General features: G+C 46.1%; 1 pseudogene across 1 annotated transcript; it reads left to right on the forward strand.

Moving 5' to 3' along the window:
• The first annotated feature begins 537 nt into the window (after nt 1-537).
• Nucleotides 538-15,515, forward strand: LOC149334210 (cytochrome P450 4c3-like; annotated as a pseudogene). The gene is made up of 5 exons (XR_016285203.1): nt 538-599; nt 1,778-1,898; nt 3,698-3,870; nt 9,790-9,922; nt 13,961-15,515. The product of XR_016285203.1 is annotated as a cytochrome P450 4c3-like (transcript).
• The last annotated feature ends 8,056 nt before the right edge of the window (nt 15,516-23,571 follow it).

Here is a 23,571-nt window from a genome sequence, read left to right on the forward strand (position 1 = left end):
TTGTCCACCGCTTCTTGGAGTCTGTCTTCTATGTAGCTTTCGCATCCGTTGGTTATCCGAAGCGTGATGTGACCTCTGTAGAACGTGTGATGTAGGTCTGCTATTTGTGCTGGTGTGCTGTTGTGTACTGGTATAACTGCTGGTGGAGAGCTGCTCTCACTTGCATGTGAAACATGTCACATAAGTTGGATAGCGCTGCGGTTTCTGGGGATAGAAAACTCGTGTATTTTTCTAGGATCTAGTTGGGGTGGACTGGCCCAATCTGAAAAAAAAAAGATTTGTTTGACATAAAAAAGAGTAAAAACCAACACAAGAATGAAGAAATAATTGCAAATTCTTCACAAAATTCAATCACTGTTGTGTTCTAATTAGTTTTCATGCAAAAAACACTTAGCTAAAACACTTAGCATTTAGTGTTGTTACAGGCGTATGACACATCTGTTTTTCGTTCTTGGGGTGTACCGATAAATAATTTTTCACAGTGCTATGCCCTGAAATCAGTATTGGGCTATTGCTTCTTGTTTTACAGAGACAATTATGAGGGCGACAATATCTGCGCAGGCCGATGAGCACAGCCCTTACGTCGCCGCAGTGAAAAGGTAAGTTAAGCGCATATCACGCAACCTTCGTAGTGGGGTACCACGAAGAGGGGAAACTTCAGAGCATCTAAAAAAAAGTCTGCTAGCCTTACAGCAGCGAGCATTTCACCATACAGGGCATTTACTTTAACTATTTACATGTGGTCCCAAGTGCATCCTGCATATGAATGACCGGGCGAAAAGAAAGTTCAGCGTTGTTTCCTTTTGTTTGCCCCCGTTCGCTCATTGCTGGCGGGAAAGAAGACTTCTCCTCACGCGTTGCTGGTACAGTATTTGTAAGTCGGGGTCGCTGAAGCCCTGGACACAATCACAAATTCTCTCGAGAGCAAATGAATGCTTTTGCTTACTGATTTGCAATTCTGACGCCACTTCGTATTTATGTGCTGTTAACAAAGGAAGGGTAATCGCATTTGTTTCATTTCTTACGGTCGACCGACAAAGGTCATATCAGCAGGTTAGTTTTACTCATAAACATTTATGTGTTCCCCTACGCAGGTATTCATTACTCTGCAACACTGGCCAAAAAGATATACAACTTATGCCTAGGGCTCGTACTTCATAAACACCCGCTGCTCCCTTAACAAAGGTCCTTGATGAAATTGAGCTTTATTATGCATGTGTAACACCTAGAGGAAGATAATAACGAGCAAAATAATACTCCCGTAGCGCTGAAGAAACGAAGTCATTTGGCGTCGAGTTTGCGATTTCAAAACACTGAAGGCATGGCGCCTTTTTACTTCCTCGAAAGACGCTCATGGCTGCTCAGCCCTGTTGTCAGTAACGACTCGGCGCTGCGATAGGGCAATGCTCTTTCTCGAAGTCAAACTGCCAACTTAACACGTACGAAAGCATCGAATTTTCCTGTCACCGGTCCAAATCTGTTTGCAAAGCATTGCAGTCAGTGCCAGGATTTTGAAATGTTTGATGGAACTTCCCTCTTGCCCATTATGCAGGATATGAAAGGCCTATTGACACTGATATGGCTGTCATAAAGTGCATTTTGTGTTGCTACGACATTTCCAAAGTAACATTTCTTTTTCCCGACTTCATTTTATAAAACGAAAGCAATGTTTCTATGGCAACTATTCATAGCAGCTGGCGCAGCTCTGCGTCGACATACGTCTAACCCTACATACGAATTTATGATTCGTAAAGCCTTTCTCCTCCTTCTCTTTCAGGGTGGGCGAGCTGTTCGTGGAGCGTGTATTCAGGCCCATACTCCACTTCATATCCAGGTGGACCCCCATGGGCAGAGAGTACCGGAAATGCCTCCACACGCTGCACTCATTCACGCGCAAGGTATCGAGTGTTCTCGTAGAGTCGCGAGCAAAAAATATTACCACAGATCATTGGGGTTCAGAATTTGTATATCTCACCACGCGGCGCTGCGGTACGCAGACCTGCCTAACGGGCCGTTTCCATGTTTGCAGCGTAGGGGGGACGGCATGAAGTAAGCTTTATCAAGCGTGCACCGCCCGAGCGTTGAAGTGCCGACCCTACGTGACTGTGCTTGCGGCATTTATTTTGGCTCGGTTATCATGAGCAAAGATGGACTCTTTTTATTACCTTTTTTTTATGTCCGCGATGGTTTGTCAAAAGGAACTCGCGGGAGCAATAGATGATAGCGCTGCTTTTAGCCAGTAATTTTGCTGTCCGTGGCAGTCCGCTGAACCCCCCTAATACTGTAGAATGGGAACGGCCCGGCACTCTCGTTATCAGCCTCTTCGCCACCCGCAGCGCCACGCGTTGTCATTCCGGGGCTCCGGTGTTCCGTCGCGTGTGCTAATCTTTTTTACCCGCGACTGTACACTGTAAACAAAAATAAACCCAAAAGAGAGTATGAATGGTGGCGGCCACCCTTTTTACTCCATTTGTGAAAACATTTAGTCCATGAGTGTGGAGTAAAAAGGTAGACTGTCCTCCATTTTACTCCCATGAAGGAATAATGGAGTAAAAATGAGGATTTACCTGCATTTACAACCAGTCTAGAAAGGCAGTAAATTCCGCCAAATACTCCACACTTGCCGAAATGAGGTAAACATCAATTTGTGCAATGCGACCCGCCACCTAGCGTCTCGTCTGCTTCTGGTCAGTCATCTGATAATGGCGGTGAGTGAAGACCGCTTGGTTACCATTGTCGCTGGATCTCTGCTCACTTCTGCTCCTTCACGGGCGCCTGCCGAAGTACAAGATATTGGCTTGTCGCCGTTTTCCGCTACAGTACGCTAAATAATTGAACTGCTCCTGTGAAGCCTCCAGTGTTCTAACGATACCTGACTTTTCTTTGCTAGTGTCGCCACCCCGTTATCGCCCCCGCTTAGGCCTAATTCTCACAGGCCTTTTTTCAGTGTGGTTCTCCCAATGTGTTGGAGCAGATTATGTGTTGCATGAACATGGTACCGTGATAGAACATAGTGTTAACGCTGAGCTCTTGACTGAGCTGATCAGACTACATTTTTCCTCAGTCATATTGAAAAGCCAAGCCCTAATGAAGTGAATATGAAGGCGAACACGGCCATTCCAAACTACCATCAGGGTTGTGTTCAACTTTTCTGCTCTGGCTTTTAGTCAAATATAGCGCGGTGCATGACCGTGAAAACTACCCAGCGACTATTTTTCAGTTTTCAACTATAGCGATGGCGTTCTGTGGACTCCCTGGCAGTATTGCAAGACGCCGTCGTGTTCCACTCTCAGAGGCGAAGCTTAACATCTTAACCACACACCAGTGACACAAGCAGCAACACCGCGCTTAAGGCTTTCACCTCACCGCACTTTAGGTCAACAAAGTGTCCCCCTAATTTTTTTTTTTCATTTGCATGAGCGCTTGCGCAAGGAAATCGCTGTGAATAAGTGGATGAGCAAGAAATAATTCAGTTGTAAGTACGGCGAGAGAGCGTTTCTGTCCTGCGTTTTCGTTTTCACAGGTTTTTTCATAGAACATGATTAACCAGCTAGCCCCGCAATCTGCGCTTCTCTACTTCAAAAAGAGTGCTCCGTCCGACTTACGGGACGCGAAATCTGCTGCGCAGTCTATAAAATAAACTTTGTAAACGGGAACCCGGTTGAACCACGCTAATTCTGTGCACTTTCGTTTCCAGGACCATGAAACGACGGAGGCGGCGATCAGCTGGGCGTTGTATCTCATTGGACACCATCCGAAGGAGCAGCTACTTTTTCACGAGGAGCTGGACCTAATCTTCGGAAGGACAGAGAGCGTCGCGTCACCTCCGAGGACCTGAAGCAGATGAAGTACCTCGAGTACGCCCTCAAGGTGAGGCACGATGATTACACGTGCTCAGGGGCTATGATTACAAAAAGCAGTTAGGAAAGGTGTTATGTTTTGACTGTTCTCACAATTAATTTTATTCGCTTCAGTTGCTGGGTGGTTAGGGTGCTCGGCAGCTGTTCGGAGAGACGCGGGCTCAAATCCGGCGTCGGCGACAGCAATTCTCTGCAGGCGAAGTACTATAAGGCCGTATACTGTCCGATGTCAGAGCACGTTAAAGAACCCCAGTTAGTAGAAAGTAACCGAAGCCCTCGACTACGACTTCTCTCTTGTGTCGCTTTCGACAAAATTTCGACAGTCGTAGTGCTACGGAATGCCAGTTCATCATACAGCTATTCCACTGACTAATTATTCCCATGAAGACAGAGAGACCACAAGACAAAACACAGTTTTCCGCTAGAGGCAAAACTGTAATACTGCACGGTGTCATTTCAATCTCCTTCTTAAGAGTTCATTTTAAAACATCCCAGAATAATATAGAATCAAGCATCAAAATAAAACAATGCTGCCAACGAAAAGGTATAAGGAGCAAAGACCCAGTAAGTCAGATGCCTTCTAAAGAGGCTATTCAGGTCAGTTAAAAAAAGCGCCTAGTGGTAAAATTGAGGATGTCAACAGCTTCTATAAAAAATTGCCCTAGAGTCCCCTCAGGGGACAGTGTGAAACAGTAAGACAAATGATCGCTAAGACGCCAATAAAGCACTGCAACTAAAAAGAGGAGATTTGACAATTTCAAAAATAAAACGCGATACAAGTTGATGCAAAAAAATGAACAAGGCCTACACCACTGGAGAAAAACAGGTTGCCTGTTCTTGGCCTTCGTTTGAGAGCGCCACTGAAATGTTGCGAATGTTCTGTGCATTGCCCGCACGTTCTTTTTCGCGTCTGCAGGACATATTAGGCAAGCATTGGAACCAATTCAATCAATGTTGCAGACCTGTAACCGAGCAAACAGTGAGAGTTCCCAGCCCGTTTCGTAGGCAATATTTATGAAAACCAGGAGTGCCTACTTTGCGAACCTGGTGCAGATGGACCCAAGGTACCGAATGGTGTCACAGCCCCATCTTACGCCACCGAAATGAGTTGGCTTCGCACCCCAACGGCCCAGCCAAATTACTTTGAATATATGTAATTTTAGAGTCACACCCAATACTTTCCGAAACCGTTCAGTCAAATGTAAAGCCTGAAGTGAACAAAAAAACTGGCAGTGGTTTAGCTCTGTTGAAACCTGGAGGATTGCGAAAGCAGCCAGGAGAGAAAGAGATGCGATGGAGAGCGCGCGGCAGCGGCGGCGGCACCGGCACGCTAGCTGTGCGCCGCTACTGCGCATCGGAGAGGAGAGAGGCGATGGAGAGCGCGTGGCAGTGGCGGCGGCCCCGGCACGCTAGCTGTGCGCCGCTATACTGCGCATGCACTACTGGCGAGCGCGGCGGCGGCACCCCTGAGTCATCCGCGCAGCGACGACGGCGGCGCGCATGCCATACGGCTCCACGCGCATGCGCAGTGTGGCCTTTCTTCGGCTCCGCGAAATGGCTCGGCAAATAGCGTAGTGTTGCTTTCGCAGGAAAAATAAGGCGACGTCACCAGTATAGACTACAGTCTTAATTCTACGTTTAGCCGTAGAGAAAACATGGACAGCTACGGAGTTGATAATACTGAGGGAAATAGGCTCAAAATAAAGGGCAAACAAGACAGGCGACAACGGACATTCTACCGTTACTTATAACATTGGCAATACCGCTAAGTAAAATAACACCAATATTTGCATTCTCTGCGACCGTAAACAAGAAATCGTGACGAACTTTATCAAATGTCTTCACAACGTCGATCTGAATACGAGCTACATGGCCATTCTCATCTAATACTGCCTCCAATACCGAACGTGATATGTAAAAATGTGTTGGAATAATGCGGCCTCTAGTACTCCAGACTAGATGCGAGTCTCTTAAGTTTGTGAAAACTAGCTGTAGACGACCACAAACAACCATTGGAGAAACCTTGTAATCTGCATTGCAGCGGAAAATTGAACTATATCCTTGAAGAGTTTTCAGCCGATTAATATCTATGCTTTCCAGAATTAATGAGGTGCGCCCGGAATAGAAAGTGGCAGGAAAAAGAACATCATAAGGTGTTTCGCAATGTCCCTTGAAAAAAAGCACAAGGCAAACCGAAAATGTTTAACAGAACTAGCTAGAAGTACTGTACAGTCCACGAGATTTCTGACGCACGACACCGGTCCACGCAGAATGTTCACCGCACTTCTGACGTTTCAGGTGCTGACGTAGTGGTCACCTGCCGGTTGGTGGTTCCTGCTGCCATCCGACAGCAGCACCACACCGGCCCGGAACTTTGGACCCGACAATGCCCGTCCTCCCCTCGGAACGCCAGTCTCGGCGACAGTCACCAATCCCACCTGGCAACTACCCCTTTTCGTTACGTCAACAAGCACGGGACGCGACGCTGCCCTGCATAAACAGCGGACCCACTCGGCCGACACGGGGCACGACACCGGTCCACGCAGAATGTTCACCGCACTCCTGACGTTTCAGGTTGGTTACCTAAACCGTTGTAACACATATCGAAGTAGCAACCGGTTTTTAGCATTGGTGTTGTGCCCCTACGACTCGAAGTGGCGCGGTGTTTTTCGCATATGCTGTTACTATCCGGTGACGTCGAACTAAACCCCGGTCCTGGCCCAAATAACGACCGCCTTTCCGTCGACACTCGCATGCAAAAGCTAGGAGGAGGTTTTGAAGCAATCCGCTCTGTAGTTGATCACCTCAAGGTCACTCTAGCCCTGCACGAAAAAGAAATACCAACATTAAGTAACCGTCTAGAGAAACTTGAATCATCAGACCATCGTCCGAATCCTGGCAAACCCTCAAACGAAACAGACAAAATACACTGCGAAATCGCTGTCTTGAAAGCTGGAAACAATGACACCAAGAACCGAATGCGCCGCAACAACTTGCTTTTTTCAGGCCTCGATGACACAAACAACGAATCATGGGCAGAATCGGAGAATAAAATTGTGACCCTGTGAGCTATCACCTCGGTCTTCATCTCGACAGCAACAGCACTGAATGTGCTCTCCGAATTGGAAATCACTCCGACGACAAGAAACGCCCCATCGTTGTAAAATTCGCACATTTCAAAACCACAGAGAAAATACATGTACTGTCCTGCGGGCGAAAACTTAAGGGGCCATACTACGCCATCAGAGAAGACTGAATTTCCTACTCGTCAAGCACGTTAAAAGCTACTTCAGTTCATCCGGCCACAAAAGTGCGCGTTTAAACTTGCTCTTGACAAGCTTTATCTCGGCAATAAATGTCATTTTTACGACCCTGACACTGCGTATTCGAAAACCCTAACTCCGCAGCTAGCCCGCGACGTAACACAGGACCACTCACCGTGAGCGCTTCAGGAACCACGACGTGACCCACTAAAAAACGGTACTGGCATCCATTTTAAGGATACCTTTCCGCCGAAATCGAGACAATCCAAAATCGCGCCGTCAGGTTTATCACCTCAGAATATTCCAAAGAAGTTAGTATAACTGCATTCAAATGCTCTCTTTCCCTCCCATCAGTTGAATCACGCCTCATAATCTAACGTCTTTGCCTCTGCTTCACAACTTCTTCCACCATCCAGCTTCAAGACACGCACTTCTAAAATCCTCGAAAAGAACTTCAAGTCGCCTTAGTCATAGCCACACCATAGCCGGTATCAAGACCGGTGCATTAGCAATGAATAGTTCATTTTCCCCCAATGCAATAACAATCTGGAATGCCCTACCTAAAGACATAGTTTTATGCAACGATTCAAAGTGCTTTCGTACAGAACTCGCCCATGAACTTCAGAATACGTGAATACTTCGTCATTTTTACCATGTTTGCTCAATGATTTTCATCTGTGCTCGCTGCCGTCAGCGAATTTTTTTCTTTGTATGCTTTCACTGAGCATGTAATCCCTTTATCCTTTTTCTTTATTTTTTTTTCTCTTTAGCTTTTGAAGTTTGTAGTGTGTGTCCATTGTGCGAGCTTTTTTATGCTTCTTTTATATCTTTTGTAGCCCCTCCTCATGTAGTGCCCTCGGGCCTTTAAGGTTGAAATAAATGAAATGAACTAGTCAGGAAAAAGATTTAATTAATTTGTTCGGAGTGAAACATTTGCTCATATTCTCCACATAGAGAAGCTCTGTTTTAGTGCAGTATTCTGCAAGCGTAAAAATTATAATGGAGGCTATATAACACCCAGATGCGACATATGCGCTATGAGAAGCTGCATAGTGGAGGTCTATTGATTAAATTAGACGACCTGGGGTTCTTCGAAGCACGATGACATCGCATAGCACACAAGTTGTTTTTTATTTCGGTTCCATGCAAATACAGCTTTCGCAGCAGGGATCAAACCTGCCAGCCATCTTAGATCTCGCAATGGCCACTGAGCGAACGCAGTTGGTTCCTCCAGAGGTGCTTTAGCGATTCAGCGAGCTTCCTTTTCCTTGAAGGGACCGCCACGAAAGACAAATGGCTGCACATAGCTTTCTCATTTCGTAGCATGAGCTACGTTTGCCACAGTCTCGCTGTTTCGCGTGCTCTCTTGCTCGACCATACTGCGCATGCGCGAGGAGCAAGTGACGTCACTACGCACAGCTGGCGTTCCTCCACGCGCGTGCTCGCCACTGCGGTCTACTGCGCATGCGCAAGTAGATTGCGCCACGTGCATAAATGTGGAGGGATACACAGCTACTGCGCCGTGATCCATGGAGGAAAAACGCCAATGGCAATAAACACAATAAACGCCGCCGGGCTATGGCTACAGCGCCGCGTTCCTGGCACAACCTTGTCAATTTCTGCAGCCCACATCTCTCTCTCATCACCTTACGCGCCTATAAGCACGATTCAGGCGTGCACTGACCCAGGGTGCCATTATGCGCACTTCCTTTCCTTAAAATGATCGGAGTGCAGGGCGTTGTCAACGCTAACGCCAATGAGCACAACAAACGCCGACTGCCTATGGCTTCACCGACCAGGAGTACAAGAAAAGAAACCATAATAAATAAATAAACAAACGCTTCACAATTGATACTGCACAATGTCTCGCCTTTAATTTAGTCACAGTTGCATGTACCGGAATTTCAAGGTTTAGCAGGGGGTAACCAAGCTAATAACAACAAGCTTAAACAAGATATACCAATACCTCAGGCTATGTATATCCTGGCATAGCAGAGCTAAGCCACTGGCAATTTTTATGCGAAGCATATTACTAGAGCTACACTACAGCCCGTCGAGCGCGGCGGTGGAGCTACCATTGACCTTTAGCGTGACCACGTGACACCACGTGACAACATGACGTCACAGCAGAGGAGAGATGGGCTGCCGGCTCGCGCGGTCGGCCGCGGCGGTGGAGGCTCCACATCAGAGGCGCGGCGGCTGACCACGTGACAACATGACGTCACAGCAGAGGAGAGATGAGCTGCCGGCTCGCGCGGTCGGCCGCGGCGGTGGAGGCTCCACATCAGAAGCGCTGCAGCTGACCACGTGACGCTACAGCAGCGGTATAAAGCTGAGCTTGCCTCGCTCTCCGGGCACTTACGAGGCGGCCAGGTGTTGGAATGCCGCCTAGAAGCAGGGCTGATTTGAACGAGAAGCGAAAGCTTCAGCGTGCCACAGAGACCGATGAAGAGCGGGATGAACGTCAACCAAGGAAACCCATGTATTACCAAGCCTAGCCATCAATATGCTTCGCATCTGACTAGGCTCAACCTTAGCTAAGCCTCAGCCATTTTTTACACTGGCCTCGCTATGCTATTCGCAACCGTGACTCCCAATTGACTGTTTTCGTGTTTCCAGACGGAACAATGCTTCCAAAGGGCTCAATCATCCAGACAGCCACGTAATTTCTGCACCTGGACCCGGTGGTGTTCCCGAAGCCCGAAGAGTTCCACCCGGAGCGCTTCTTCCCGGAAAACTCCAAGGGACGTCAATCGTACGCCTACGTACCTTTCTCGGCAGGGCCAAGAAACTGCATCGGTAGGTGGCGCACTCAAGCCCTTGGCTTTCTCATGCAACGGTGTCAGTTATTGCTGTTGCTCATTGACTAATTAAGGCACCAGTTCAAATACATGAAGCTCCCAATAATGATATCATATGGTTCTCACGCGCCAACCTCCATTTCTCACTGCATCATGCCAGCTGGTGTTTTGAGTCCGGAGTTAATAAATGTTTTTTTCCCAGATGGCACCGCTTGTTCCGATTTGATTAGGGGCGCTGTAAGTTTCTTCAGGAATGCGATTCAAAACTCATGACCTGTCTTTCAAAGCCCCTGCTTTGATAAGCAGTCCTCGCACCGTTTAGCCGCAGGTTACTAAACCCAGTTGTGGTCCACTGCGGACACCAGCACACTAAAGAAGAACCGCACAAATAGTCGTAGAGATCGGCGAAAGAAAAAAAGACAAGAATTCTCATTATTTCATAAATTCAGCACTTCGTTTGCAATCTCAAAAAAACTCCCAATATAATCGTTCTAAACGTTGTCTTTTGGCATGTAACTTAAACGGAAGAGAACTTCGAAGAGCTATAGGCCCTAGGATGCACCAGAAATCACCGCGGTCCATGTGAACCTTGTAGAGCAGAGGTTGAGCACTGTGTGCCACAATCATGGTAAATGAGAAACAAAAAGAAAACGGACAGATGCCTTAATGAAGAACTGATCGAAAAGCATGGCGATGCGCAAAAAATGGTAGGGCTTTAACATATCTTATCTAGAGCGAGTAGACGTGCGAAAGCATGTGTTTAGACTGGTTGGCTCACGGTTTTGTTTTGCTGCGTCAAAGCATGTCTGGCGAAGGTATTAGCTTAATAGTAGTATTAAGTGCTGAAGACGACGATGCGCAAGGCCCAGCGCGGGACTGGGTTGCAGTTCCACAGAAGGAGCGATCGTCTGCGGCGATAGGATAGTACTCTCGTGCAGGGGCCAGCGAAGCTGGTCTTTTCGCGCCGCCGTGGGTTCGAATACCAGTCGCTGCAATATATGTCTTATTTGTTTATTGACCATTTGACTAAGGTTGCCCTCAAGGTCAGCCTTCACACGAACTCTATGAGCCGGTTAGACGTCTTGAAGTAGTGCTTCCGCACAAAACATAGCCGTCAGAGGTCAACTTGCTGCCCACTGTAGGGACTGCAAACGCTTTACGCAGGCGTCAATGCGGAGCCCAATGATAATGCGAGTGGGGTGGTTATTGAAACCTTTGTGATTAAAAAATTCGGGGAAAATCATAGACACACTTCTTGGCCGAGCGTGTGCGATGACGGTGACCGCATATGGATTACTTAGCCACGCCTTTCCTGTGAACCTGAGCCGTGTTTATTTTATTTTCCACCTTGCTGTGTATATCACGCCAGACTCCTACATTGAATTTTCACTTGAGTCAGCGCCATGTCCTTGTCTGCTTATATTGCTCTACGTAGTGTTTCGTGGGGTTTGTTGCAAGAAAATAAAATTATCCTGTCGGGTTTAACTCCTGCAGCGTCTAATACGCGGCTGGACTTTTATTTCACATCGACGAAAGAGATATTTAGTGCCTAACTTGATGCCAGTATTACGTCAGATTACAAGCAGCTTGTATTTAATTGGTCGCCTCACTCGCGTTCCCTCCAGATGCGCACCCGTGCAAGCCCGAGAAGATCATGCGATTGAGGATTGTATTCTGAGGCTGTGCCGAAAGAGGAGGGAAGCTCAGCTGAAGACCTTCAATGCACGACCATCTCCGCTCATACGGGTGCTTTTAGAGACTCTAGACGCGTTCTTTAAACCGCGTGTTTATTAGTCGCACCGACTACCCTATATACGCCGCACCGAACGACAATGGGATAGGGTCCACAGTTTCTGTCAAACGAGCAGCAAATTCGACGACCTGCTTGAAACCACTTGTCTCACAAGCTGTAACTGCAGAACGCCTCAAGCCAATATAGACCGGCTTTTGTTTTTTGCTTGGACAATGAGCATAGCGCAATCCTACTGTTGTTCTCGGTAAAAATTGATTCGCTGGTTCTTTCTGACTTCATTCACGATGCCCCAACAACGAAAGACGAATTCATTGCGTAGAAATTTCAAACTGAAACCCTTCTCGATAGTGGATTCTAAATAGCGTCGTCTTTAGGGAGAAGGCCGGATTGCCTCCATAGTAAAATGATTGGCGCTGTAGCTTTGACTACTGATTCACGCCCAAACATAGGTGTCGACGGTCGCAATTTACTTTCGAAATTGTCCGTTGATGGCGACAACTGTTTGCCGTTTTTCCCTATTTTCTTGCTTAAAAATCTTCCATTTTTGTATTTACCGCACCTGTATTGATGTATTTCGGACACTGCCGACAAATTATATTTCTCCTCAGAGTCTGTTTAAGGAAAGTCGCATTTGCAAGGCAACCAATGAGGTACCGAAGAAGGACGCCGGCGCGGAAACGTAATCTAGCAGCTACGGATGTTACTGGCACGTTGCCTGGTTTGGCGTACCGTCATCCATTTAAGTCAACTCGATGCACATTTGCTTCGCGCAACATGGACTTGCATCGCTGTACCTTAGTGTTTACGCAGCACGCAGCAAGAGTACATGCCATAGAAGGAGTATGATGGAAAAATAGCAGGGAATAATAAATTCGTTACGAGGGAAGCAATGGCACAGTAACTGCCTCACTCTTCATGGACACCACAACTGTGCTGTGACAGCGGAGATGAACGACAGAGTGAAAGAAAAAGAGAGGAAAAAGAGAGGCAGTAGTAAAGGGCTGCGGAGTAATTTCGGCTAACTGGGGATCTTTAACGTGCATTGACATGACACAGAACACGGCCACGTTTTGCGCAGGGAAATGCCAGTTTAATGAAAGCGCTTTTTTTTTGAGGAAAATTGGTTTGCGGAAAAAATGCCGCAGTAACTATCTGAAATCCACGTTCACACCTCAATCAAGCCATGAGGTAAGGGATACTGGAAGGAATGAAAGACAGCGCCCCAACCGGTACCAACACACCGGAAATCCTGAGTGAAATTGCCTATTTAAAGCTCACAAGATCGTTTCGGGGGCTAGATGTCGTACAAGGTCGCGTTTTTGTTGATTTCATTTCTGTTTATACTTCAATTTTGCGCCGAAGGCCGCATTTTTTCTCATTCAACCGCAGTTGGAGATTTTATATTGATTTGGCTTCCATGCCGCCAACATCTTCCTTCGTGAAAAACAGCGATCTTTCATCCGCCCTAAACCTCTTCATATCGAAGTCTCTGTTCTCTGTTGTACTGATCTGTTGAAACATGTGACTATATATTTGAAGGAAATTATCAAAATCAAACTCCCTCGCAAAAAGAAAGTTCTCCGCAACATATGCTTTGCATTTCACTCGCTTGGCATGTAGTGAGCGATGCAGAATTCACGCTGGAGCACTCACCAAATATGGAAGTCATGGCAAATGATTGGGCAAAATCAAAAGAGGCTCCATTCGTATGCTTCAACGGAGTTGGTTTCGTGCCGTGCGCTGTTCGTGCTACTTACCTTGAGGAAGGATGACTTTTTTCCAAGGAAGAGCTGTACTTCGGTTCTGTTCAATCTTGTACCAACAAGAAACATGTTCTTTGTTAGTGAAATTAACGTGTATTGTAATATATTGTATTGTTTTGGGTTTAATGGCGCATAAGGAACTCAGGCCATCATGCGCCAAACACATTGTGTAATTTCTTTCACAAATTGGGTGTCCTCCGCGACAGTCCTTGTTCCAACAAGGACTCAGAGTTGAAGACCAGCGCATGTGGCTGTTCGTTATTCCAGATCGGATATTAGTGTGTAACCAGTAATCCGGTGGGTACCAACCCCGACCGAAATCGTCCGCTGACTGTACACATTGTTCGCTTAACGCGATCGTTCCGGCCCGCAACACTGCCCGCTCATCGTCGTTTTCTACGAAACAAAGATCCGTGCTTTCGCAACGAATTGAATACCCCAACCATTCTCTGTGGCCTTAAGTACAGATTAGAGATCAGTGCCATTGTTAAGCTGCATTTCTTCCTTCGGCGTGTTTCAGGCCAGAGGTTCGCGCTGGCCGAGGAGAAGATCGTGGTGGCCAACATCCTCCGTCGGTTTAGTGTACAGTCCCTTGACCAGCGGGACCAGGTGGCGCTCTCGTTGGAAATGGTGCTGCGGCCTGGAGCGGGCCTCAGGATCAAGTTCACGCCACGGTGACGCCACGGCCGAAGACAGCCTTCGAAAGGCGTCTGGAAGTTTCTGTTGGATAAGTTACTGATTTTCACCAAGCCGATACTAACGGCACCTTCTCCCTTCCTTCCTTGTGTACGCGAAACACAACAAAATTTCTTTTATCAGATTCCTAGCAACCATTTCGATAGTAAATATCTTGTAGACGTACGAGCCGCTCTCGAGCCCCTCACTTCTTGAAACTTTTCTGTTCAGATGACGGATGTGTGGGGGTAAGAGGACAGGGGCGGAAGTGCAACATGCATTCAAAGAGTATACAAGGCACAAACCCGATGGGTTTAAGGCGGCTATTTCATTTGTCTAAAATTTGTGTGGGCTCACAGTTGCCATAAAACGACGCCCACATGCAAGCACTGTCAGGTGTTCAAAGAATCGCGTGCGTTTATCTAGCGCCAATTAACCGGATAAAAACATCTTCGCTTCGTAAAGAAACAGTGTAGTGTTATGATATCAGTACTTTTAACGTTTACAATTACTTCGTTCGGAGAGGGCTCCTTTTTTTCCTATGCGTTAGACAGCACGTAACATAAGCTAGAGAGATACCGAGGGCGAGGTAAAACAAAGAGAAACACTGAGCGTGCCGACCAACACAAATAAAATAAACATCTGAACCCAGCGCATGAAAACCAAAAAGCGATCTGTGAAGCCGGACGTGCTGTGCAGTTGCGAAAATAGACTCATGAAGAAGGCTTCCTAAGCCGCGAAGCAACTATTGACACCATCTCCTCTTTCTATGCTCAAATTTGCTTCAGAAGAATGCCCGGAGGGGCAAGTTGGTGCATTATGAAATTAATGGCGGCGCAACAAGGACAAAGAAGAGAAGCACTTGTGTTAGCGACTCTTCCGTATCCCTACGTTGAAATGAAGTGTCCTTTCTTGATAGTTCTTTCTGACGTCATATGCTGTGCATCTTTTCAGCCCTGCATTTCTAGCGGCCGTCTGTTGGTTGTTTAGGCAGGTTGTTAATTTTGTTAGTGTTTTCGTCTTTTCCTTTTATTGTTTTTCCGGGTTCTGACTGCTTTTGCTTCATGTGATTGACTCTGCCTTTGCTACGATTGTCATTTGTTTTTTTTTACTTTTTTTTCGGTGTTTGATTTCAGACTGCTTTTGCTTCTCATGTATGACTCTTCTTTTGCTACGATTCTTTGACACTGCTTTTGCTGCGAGATGGCCTCTCTAATTTCTGTTATCACAATCTGTTCGTTTTTTTCTGCAGGGGTTAAAGGTTTCTTGTCTGTTTTCCTGACGTTGCTGCTTTTTTTGCACGTGTTGGGTTCAGAGCGATAATGCGACGAGACTCATGCCTGAGCTGTATGTTTAAATATACCATCTTTCCATGCAATAAACAGTTGGTAGTGTGCGCATGTGGTGTCCCTTTCTTGTTAGCGTCCTTGTTGCGCCACCGTTCATTTCATCAGTTTTGCTTCTTTACATTCACTCTACACCCTGCGCATATATACACTTGTTCGCAGTGAATTAATAGCAAGCTATCATCATCATCATCATCCAGAAAACTGGTAAAGGTGGGGACAAAATGAGTAGTCAAATGGCTTAGCACGAGCCCGCGTGCAGCTCCCACCATCTCTAAGACTAATAGGTGGTACGACCTTCCTAGGACAGTATTTTCTAAAAATGCATTTTATTTTCTAATTGTTTTTCATTTTCTCATTCCATTTTCTTATTTCTGCTCCGTCGTTCGTCACCCTCAGTCCAGTAGTGCGATAATGCCGCGAGACATACTTGTGCATGTAACTGGTATCATTGGCGTGTTCCTGACACAACCAACCTGACGTGTTATCGCATGCCCTACGTCAGTAGGAGCGGCGACCAATAATAGAGGACGCAGCGAACGGAAAATAAACTAGATTTTCACAGTACCAGATTGTTGGACGAGTTTTTGCAGGTATGTTTTTAGGTTGCCTACGAGGCGACCGCGGCAACGTTTATTAGAAGGCTTGCAGAAGAGAGGTGAGGCGGCCGAGTCCGGCCGAGGCCAAGGTTGTTGCCTCAGTGACATGGCATATACCCACGATGGACGATATGCCAGGGTCCAGTAAAGAGAGCCAAAAGAACAGGGCAAACTTTTGCCAAACTAATGGCTTTGATTTGGGTAATAAGTCGGAATATTTAAAGAGAAAATTAAAAATAACATCAATAAAATATAAATGGGAGAGATGATTAGAGACTTGAATACAACAATATTATTGAACGACCTTTCTTAAATCCGAAAATTTTGGGTACCGTTAGCAAGTGAATCTGCCGGTAGCTATTTTTGATTGTGGAGGTATTCGCAAACTTTCTGGAATGCAAAACGTCTGGCTCTAGCACCTAAGGAGATAAGCGGGAACAGCAAATTGAGTCCCAAACTTGTGATGGGAATTTCGAGATGCGTCCTCTGATGTGCAAACCTCTGGCAAGAGAGTAGGAAATGCTCCAATGTTTCTATTTCTCCGCAAGCCGCGCAAAGGTGTTTGGGACAGAACACACATCTGCATAAGTAAAGATTTAAGCGGGGTATACTGCACCGCATTAGAGGCATCGCTACCCCACACTACCGGGATATAGACGCACGAACCTTCCATGGGTACATGAGATGTTGGTAGCGAACGGTAGAGAGCTTGTGATCGTTGCACGTGTGGTTATATAATGAAAACGCTGAAAACGAGACATTCCAAAAAGTATATGATTAGGGACGCTTCAGACGACAGGTGCATTGAGAGCTAATTTTGCCAAGAAGTCTGGTGCATCATTCTGAAAAATACATCAGTGGCCTAGAACTCAAACGAATCGCAGCTCTTGCACCAAACCAGAAATAAAAGACTTCAGTGAGCGGCTCAAAAGAGCGTCCCGTGCGGACTCCAGCGTCAACAAAACAGAGAGACAATCTGAGAGGACCGTCCCCTGAAAAACATTGGAGGGAATTTTCAAAGCAGCCAGCCCAAAAGCCTTGAAATCAGCTAGAGATATGGGTGTGTAATCCGGGACTCGAACCGAAAAGCTCCAAGAGAGAGACCCTGAAAAAATACCAACCACTGCCTTCTCACCGGCCCCGGACGCATCAGAAGAAATCAAAGTGGGGTGTGGGAAGTTACCAGAGTGATAAGAGAGGAGACCATTTTGTGCCCTGGCAGGCAGATGCTTCACATTAGGGGGAAAATATAATCAAAAGCAATATCCACATGGCACGTAGGGTAAACCTACTATACGTACAAAACTGAGATTCACAGCAATGTTCGCAAAAGGTTTTGCGTAAAAACAACTTGAGCAAGGCGGAACCTTGGCCAATGATGAATGAGGAGGAGAGCCGGGTGGGAGACAAAAATGGGGAACTGATGGGCTCTCAGATCATAAAGGTGTGTTAGTTTCAATACCTTGTCCAATCTCCAAATCGCCCTATTTCTTTAACACTTTTCCTGACTTCACTCGTGCTGACGACAATGCCATTATTGATGCTTTAGCTAATCGTTTCGATACGTTCTCTCCTTTCTCAGCAAGCCAGGATGTAAATTTTCCTGCTATTAATTTGAATATCTTGTCAACGACTGCGTCCAACGCTTTGTTCCTATATAAATTAAGAAAAGAAATACTAATTTTCCTTAGATGACTAGAGACATTTTGCATTTATCTCGTCGCGTTCATTGCCTAAGCCATTCTAGAAGAAGCAACGATCCCAGAACCTTATACAGATTTCACAAGGCAAAAAAAAGAATTTAATCTTAAGTTGCACATGGCGAACGACCTCTTTTTTTGTGTCCACCTGCGCGATCTGTTAAGAACTAACCCTCGAAAATTTTGGTCATCCATCTTACCTCGAGATACTTCATCCACTTCGTTCAGATTAGATAATGACGTCATCAGTGAGCCGGCAGTAATGTGGGATGCTTTCAACAATTATTTTCACTCAGTGTTCGTTCCAGGTAACAACGTCATTCCGCCACTCACCAATATTATTTCTCCTCTAGCAATCAGTGATGTGGTAAACGCTGATGGATTCCTAAATATTGTATTAAATCTCGACGTTAAGAAATGTACCGGCCCAGAAGGAATATACAATGCGTTCCTGGTTCGTTACTCCATGTGGTCATCGAAATACCTGACCATCATATCCAATAAGTCCTTATCATCTGCTACCGTCCCTTCTTCCTGGAAATCAGCCAAAGTGCTCCCTCTTTGTAAATCCGGTGACAGGCAGTGCTTGTCGAACTATAGACCGATTTCTTTGACATCACAGTCATGCTAAATGTTGTAAGACGTCATTTATAAACACATCATGCTTTTTCTTGAATCCAGTAAATTTTTATCGAACATTCAACATGGGTTCAGGCGCGGTTTTAGTGCGCTAACACAATTAACAGAGTTCACTCATGACATACCGCTTAACTTCGATGTCGGCAACCAAGTTGATGCGATTTTTATAGACTTCTCGAAGGCATTCGATACTATTCTACATTCCAAACTTCTTGCTAACTTAATGCTGTGCTAATCAATCCTCACTTGGTTGATTCAATTTCTAGCTTTCTCTCATCTCGTTCCTAGTTCGTATCTTAAAATTCTTCCCATTCCGCTGCTGTTGGTGTAACGTCAGGAGTGCCTCAAGGCTCCGTCCTTGGACCGCTACTCTTTTTAATATATATAAATGACTTGCCACAGAACATTTCTTCTAAAATCCGTCTTTACGCTGATGACTGTGTTTTATACAAAGTAATTAATGCCCCTAATGATCATCGTCATCTAAAAGAGTGATTTGCTAGGTTTTGTAGTTGGTGTAGCACCTGGAAAATGAGAAATAATTTCGACAAAACCGTCCTTATGTTTTTTTGTAACAAGTGTTCCGTTTCCCTTTTTAGTTACTCTTTCAATGGCCGTGTGGTGCGTAGGTTTTCTCAGTATAGATATCTTGGTGCCATATTCACACATAACATGTCTTGCTCTAATCACATTGATTATGTATGTAATAAAGCACTAAAAACTAGGTTCTCTACGACGCACGCTACCCAATTCACCAAACGACACAAAGGTACGGTTGTATAGAACTCTAATCCGCCCTGTTCTTGATTACGCAGGTGTAGCGTGGAGCCCGTACAAGCAGCTTGAAATTAACATGTTAGAAGCAGTACAGAAAAAAAAGCTGTATGTTCTATACGTCATCGTTATGATCGCAATTTCTCACCCTCTTCTACACTTCTTTCATTGCATTTAGCCTACGCTCTCTGCCCGCCGCAACACTGAATCACTAAAATTCTTACATTGTATTGTCGATTAATCGGTAAGGCTCTCAGATAACCACTACATTAACTTTGCACCATTATCATCTACAAGAAGTCACCACGAGCTAACTCTGATACCGTATTTTGCGCATACTAATTTGTTCAAATTCAGTTTTTTTCCCCGTTCAATAGAAGCCTCGAATTCTCTATCTGGGTCCATTCGTTCTTGCCCATTTCAAAGTTTTGTAACTGCCATCGAAGACGCATACTAGCTGAATATTTCTACCCTGTCCTTTCTTGTTTCAAATTTCTTTTGTGATTTGAGCTTTATTGTTGCGCTCACTTTGTACATTTTGCTGTGTTTTGTTACCTTGTTGCGTATTTTGCATTTTGTGTTTTCCGCACTCCTAAATAAACAATAAATAAATAAATAAATAAATAAATAGGTGCAGCCTACACCAGGAGCATACTCGAATGCCCGCAAGAAAGCCCTGACAGTTAAAAGGTGGAAACGGGAGTTAAGGTCAAGAACACGCGCCTCCAGGTACAGGCTACGGTTGAAACTGATTAAAAGGAGACCTATGCAGAGGCGTATTGCGCGCCTTTTTACCAGCAGCAATTGAGAAAGCTTGTATTTAGGGCAGCCAGAAAAGAGTATGCAGCCAAATTCTAAAATGGATCTGACATAGGCTTTGTAAAGAAGTAGGAGCGTTTCGCTGCTTGTGCCAAATTCGCTATTACTTATTCACAGCAGCCTACCTAGTGCATGCTTACCTTTCTCAACGTTAGTCTTGATGTAGGGCCGCCAGTCCTACAGCCATCATAATAACGTTTAGATACTTCAGAGATTCCACCTGTGATATCTTGCGAGTGGTAGCTTAACGAGATATAAAAATTAAGTGGGCACTTTGGCTCTGCGCTGCGCTGTTCCCCACACCGGTCGCAAGGGTGCACCGCCAGGCGCCGCCGAAGCGGTCACTGACTGGCCGAAAGGGACAACGGGCAAGTGCGCCGAGATCGGCGGGGACCCGCTGCGGTCGGAAGGAGAAAACAGCGAGCCGCGATAGCGAAAAGACGTCAGGTTAATATCTCTTTTTTTTTCCTCTGTTTTCTTCATCTTGCCCTGTCAGCCACACGACCAAGCAAGACGGGAAAGGTCGAAGATCAAGCAGTCAGCGATTCTGGGAGAACCGAATAGACCTTTGGCTCCTGGCAAATCGTCCTTTTCTGCATTGTGTTCAGGCAGACTTTGCAAGGCTCCAAAATAAAGTTTTGCCACTAGGACCTGCTGCACATTATTGGCTCCAATCCTAAGAAATTCTGAAAGCTTCTAAGGCCTGGCAATAAGCCTACGCTTCATATCTCTTTGCTTAACCCTGACAGTTCTGAGGTTCCATCAGGCAAACGCACTGTCGTAATGAACTCTTACTTCCCCTCAGTTTTCCCCAACGTATCTACCTCGCACATCTCTCCCGTATCCAAGTTTCCATTTTCGCAAATGTCACCTGTTACTATACAACTGCCTACGGATCTGCAAGCATCATCGACAAGCTTAAAGTGTCAGGTGCCCTAAAGTGTCAAGTGCATTGTCTCTGGCGCTCAAATAAAAAGCTCTAAATGTTCAGGTCTGTGGTTCGGTTCATAAGGATCAATTTCGACTCATTATGCTGGAATTCAACGGTCTCATGTCCCCCCCCCCTCAGGTACCTTGAAGTTTTCCTTCATGAATTGAAGTGTAGTGGGCGTTACTAGATGGAGCGGGTCCCGGCCCTTCAGAGCTATGCTCAGATTTTTCTTCCACACCGCGTATCAATTTTTGATCGAGTGCCGGCCTGGAACATGTTTCTGGCAAGAGAAATTCATTACGTTTGGCAGGCACTTCATTGCGCGAGACACTACATGCAGAGCTTTCACCGAACATTTGCGAAGTTGATATGGTAATCCAGTTCTGACCGATGCGGCGCAATAACCCATTCTGGGCCGTTTCTACTGGGGTATAGTTTTGACACCTCTATGGAGACAGTTAGTTCCACGTTCCTTCTTTTTCCGTTACGGCTCTCATCTACTTATTATCAACTTAATATCCTTGCAAACTAACTTTGTGAACCTTCTTCCCAACTTAGCGGTCTCTTCTAATTTTATCGAGCGGCTAATATCATATGCTTTTATGAAGGAAGTTTATGACTCAGTGCGTTTTCTGAGAGTTCGCTTTTAGTTCGCTTTTCTTATGAGCACTTAATACCTCTCTGACTCAAAAATTGTTACAAAGGTTTAATATTCGTGCTCATTCCGCCCGCATTGCATCGCTTTCTATACTCTAGCTTTATTGTGATGTGCTGAGACGAGTAGGTAAAAAGCCGATGTCGCCTTGTACTATAACGTTTTTCTGTAAACTTCCCGCCGATGTTCTGCCTTTTAAAACGTGGCTTCACAAAAAAATTCTGTTCTGCTAAATTTCGCCTATGTGATGCACCTGGAATCATCGAACACTGCTTTCTTGGCTGCAAGGACGCGATATTATTCTGGGATATTCGACAAAGGACAATGAAGAAAGGCTTTGTTTTGAATTCTCAGTGTGCGTTACCTAATGGCCACCCAACATGGCCGCGAACCCTTTGACATGATTTTCCTGCTCGGACTGCACAGCCTGTGGAAAACGCGCATGTTGGAGCGGCATGCTGAGCCTGTCCTATCCTCCAGCATGCATTTCAGCCGAATGGTACACCAGCTAAAAGATACTTACGAAGACAGTCACAATCAACCGGACGGTTCCCGTTATTATCGTCTTTCCTTGCCCCCTTTTTAGTTAAGACGTGTATTTTAGTTGTGTGCTGCTGTGTTTCCATTCAACTTGCGCGGCTACTGGCGGAATACTTTGTAAATAATGTACATAGCTCTTTCCTGCATATAAACGCGTGTAATAAATACCATCCTGAAAAAAATGCCGGTATGGCCGAGTGCTCTCGTGCAGTGGCCAGCGAAGCTGATCTCTTCTCTGCGTAGCAGGGTCTAATCCCAATCGCGGCAAAGCTTAGTTCTATTTATTAATGCGAAAGCATTATATGTCCCACGCGAAGGAAATCCCGTCCCCGGAAGTGGTCCGATGACGTTGTCCGCGAAATCTGCTCTCGGGAGGTGGTAGCTGTTACGTGGCTTCATTCGAATAAAGAAATTCATTGACATTGAGGTTCGAACCCAGGCCCTCTGCGTGCCAGGCTAGCACGCAGAGCATATGCAACAAAGGGTGTTTTTTTTCCGAAATGGTATTTACTACACGAAGTTCTGTATGTACACAAAGAGGATATACAGCCGCCACGGTGGCTCAGTGGCTATGGTGCTCGGCTGCTGGCCCGAAAGACGCGGGTTCGATCCCGGCCGCGGCGGCTGAATTTCTTTGGAGGAGGAATTCGAGGCCCGTGTACTGTGCGATGTCAGTGCACGTTAAAGAACCCCAGGTGGTCGAAATTTCCGGAGCCCTCCACTACGGCGTCTCTCATAGCCTTAGTCGCTTTCGGACGTTAAACCCCATAAACCAAACCAAACCAAACAAAGAGGATATACAGACGAAGGGTCCTTGGTTCAAGCGTGTTAGAGGGGCACGAAGTGAACGCGTCGCGGCATGTATGATGATAAAGTGTGTTGGGGATGTGCACTGATGTTAGACAACGATGTCTTGCAAAAGAAAGTTGCTGACGTCATCAAAGGGTCTGCCGACGACGATGACTCTCAAAGAAGTTCCAGACGGTCAAACACAAATGTTTTCGCCATTCTCCAATGTAGCAGACTGCACTGCTTTCCAAGTTTTTTTATTTATTGTTTGTCTTGGTTACACCGCCAGCGGCGACGCGGCTCAACCCACGAACGGGCGTTTAAAAGCTCCGCACTAAACGAAAAAATTTGCTGGTCGTTTAACTCCGGCTAAACCAGGTGTGTACTCGATGGCTTCATGTACATGGTTACACGCGGTAAAGCTGTTCACCCATCGTACATATGAAGAATGAGCGCTTCGCGCCCTGTGTTTAAAAATTGGCCGACCGATCACGCCCATCTGTAGCTACTGCGCATGCACGACGCGCGCAGCTAGGCTGCGTAGTCGGCGGCGGGGAGCCTGTGACGCCACACGCGGCGCACCTGTTGCGTGTCGCACACGTAGTAGCGGCTTCGGCTTTACCCGTTGGCCTTGGCTTCGTATGGCGTAGTGAAGCTATCGCTT

Source organism: Amblyomma mixtum, chromosome 8 (assembly GCF_055824585.1).
Source record: "Amblyomma mixtum isolate Tamu chromosome 8, ASM5582458v1, whole genome shotgun sequence".
NCBI classification, from domain to species: domain Eukaryota; kingdom Metazoa; phylum Arthropoda; class Arachnida; order Ixodida; family Ixodidae; genus Amblyomma; species Amblyomma mixtum.